At 41.6% G+C, this 2,799-nt stretch overlaps 1 long non-coding RNA gene across 1 annotated transcript; it reads left to right on the top strand.

Moving 5' to 3' along the window:
- Positions 1-528: 528 nt before the first annotated feature.
- On the top strand, positions 529-2,182 carry LOC145161311 (uncharacterized). The gene is made up of 2 exons (XR_013738466.1): positions 529-784; positions 1,782-2,182. It is a non-coding gene; the product is annotated as an uncharacterized LOC145161311 (long non-coding RNA).
- Positions 2,183-2,799: the final 617 nt, after the last annotated feature.

Here is a 2,799-nt window from a genome sequence, read left to right as displayed (position 1 = left end):
TGTATGTACAATGTGGTTGGTTGAGATAACTCTGTTGGATTGAACGGCTGGGGTTATGCTCGGGCTTGTGGCCATGCCGTTCAAATTGTCGGACGTGTAAGGGATGGTAAGAAATGATTTCGAGGACGAAATCCAATTTAAGTGGGGGAGAATTGTAACATCCCATTTATTAAATAAATACGTAGATAAAGGTTTATTATTGAATAATAGCCCTAAAATAAATAATATTTAGCGGGGTGTTGGTGTGGGGAAACAAATGATATAATTTTGGACATTGGGGGTTAAATGTGTAAGCTATGGATTTAAATTGAAAAGATTTGAAGGCTTGAGGGGCTGATTGGTAATTTCGGGACCTATGATGAAAGGATTTTTGAAGATAAGGGTTGTTAGGTAAGTTTTGGACTCAAATTGAAAGAACTTTGGAGTGATGGAGGCTATATGGTAATTTTGGATGTTATTTGAAAAGAATAAAGGGAGGAGGGGTTAAAAACGTCAATATGGCAATCTTGTGAGAATGGGCGGTGAATCAAACCCGTAGCCTTATTACTCCCCAAACCCTAACCCTCTTTTCCAGCCGCCACCACCTTGTAAGTGATCTTCAGCCGCCTCCATGGAGCTCCCTTGGTCGCCGCCACCTGCTGTGTCACCCACCATCCGCTACCGTGACATGGAAGAACCACCACAGCAACCTGCCGCCAGCGACGCCAAGACCAGCCGGTGTTATGCCAATCGGAAGGAGGCGTTGGGCCGTCGTGTGTGGGCCGCGAGTCACCGGAAACCCATGGTTAGTTCGCATGTATCCCATTCTCGCTCCTTCTCTCCCTCGTTTTTCTGTGAGTGTGAAGTCGGGCTCGTCGCTGCCACCTAAGTGGTGGCTGAATGCGCCGCTGTTGCTTTTTCCGGCGACACCGGACGCCAAGTGAAGGCTAATGGTGATTATGTTTGATTGTTATGGCTATTTCCGGTAATTATGGTGTGGATGGTGTGCATTTGTGGCCGAGAACCCACTGCCACCACCGTGAGGTGGTGGCTGCCACCTGTTGTCATTTTTCTGCCGCCACTGGCCGCCACCAGCCACCGCGGGAAGTGGCTGTGGGTGTGTGTTTATTACATGTGAAGTGGTATGTATGATTTTTGGGGCGGAAAACCACCACCACCGTTGGAAATGGTGACTGCCGCCGGAAGCCACCGCCGACCACCACTGCCCGAGGTGGCAGTGGGTGGTGTTGACCTAGCGGAACCCTAATTAGCCCAATTACTTAATATTGGATTGGGCTGGCTCGTGATTGGGTTAGAAACCCTAATTAGGGTTTAGAAAACCCTAATTTTGAGTTTGTTAATTTGGATATTATCGGGACCCGTGGTTGGACTGTCAGATTGATATCGTGAATTATGTCCAACTTCATGGTGTGAATAGCTTAGCGGAGTGATTGACTTAATGAGTTAAGTCCTTAATGGGTTAAGTGAGAAACACTTAACCCTAATCATCATTTTATGTGAAAACCCTAATTTTTACTTGGGCCTTGTGTTGGGCCTTCCTATTGGGCTTTGGTGTTTGGGCCATTGGTGGGCCATCCAAGAGCAGTCATATGGACTAGAATATTTAGATGGGCTTTAGGGTAAGGCCCATATGAGGGTTTGGGCCCAATTTGGAAAATTGGGCCATGGTTGGGCCCAATGGACTTGAGTTATTTATGGACCAGGTTGGTGGACCATGTTTAAACATAATATGAGAAGGTTGGTCTTAGATCCTAATGGGGTTATTTGTGGGTTTGGCTTAGTGATAGAAACTGGAGTGTTGCAGCAGCATTTATAGGGTCCGACGAGCTATGACCGGACCAGAGGGTCCAACGAGCTGCGGGACTGGAGGGTCTTTCTGAGACACATCGACCGGAGGGTCGTACTGTAGCCTCGAGTGGCGTATGTGTTGTATGTGGTATTTTGGGGAACTCACTAAGCTTCGTGCTTACCGTGTTATGTGTTATGTGTTTCTGGTACTTCTCAGGATCACGGGAAGGCGACGGTTCGATTGTACACACGAGATAAAAAGTTATGTTTTGGAAGATCCTGGATTATTAATCAAACAATTATGGAAGTGTGTTTTGTTAATTTGATAATTGTGATTTTTGTGAAACGTGTTATGAGAATTTTTGTAATTTAAAAATGAAAAATTTATTTGAAATTATGGTGTTACAGAGGCCTCTCACCATTTTATCACACATCAACTATTTCATCTACCAATGTTTTACCCAACATCTTCGTAGATATAAAATACATATACAATTTAAATCATTTAAAACATGTATGAATCGTTCATCCAACATAGATATCAAAAAAACATAGATAATATGCACACATAGCATGTAATTTATATTAAATACTTCATATCTATGTGTAAGATGAAAGTAACTATGCACTCACTTTAGTAGCGTGATTTGATAGAATCTTAGGCCGTCTCCAATGAGAGTTTAATGGGGAGTTTAATCTCATTAAACTCAAAATCCCAATTGTGGAAAAATGACTAGGATTCAATGGAATGGAGAGTTCAATCCCCATTGAACTCTATACTCTCTCTCTCCTCACACACATACACACACACACACACACACACACACATATATATATATATATATATATATATATATATATAATTATTTTTTATTTCAAATTTGTAATTTGTAATTTTAGTTAATGTTAATTTTAATTGTAGTTTTTCATTTTTAATTTCATGCTAATTAATTATTTAAAAAATAACAATAAGTAAAAAGAAAATGATAAATGATGTGGCAATCCATTAAA

The sequence above is a fragment of the Lactuca virosa genome, chromosome 2, assembly GCF_052849685.1.
Source record: "Lactuca virosa cultivar CGN04683 chromosome 2, Lactuca_virosa_CGN04683_v6, whole genome shotgun sequence".
Lineage (NCBI taxonomy): Eukaryota > Viridiplantae > Streptophyta > Magnoliopsida > Asterales > Asteraceae > Lactuca > Lactuca virosa.
The sequence above is the reverse complement of the archived record's forward strand: the minus strand, read 5'-3'. Positions and strand labels throughout refer to the sequence as shown.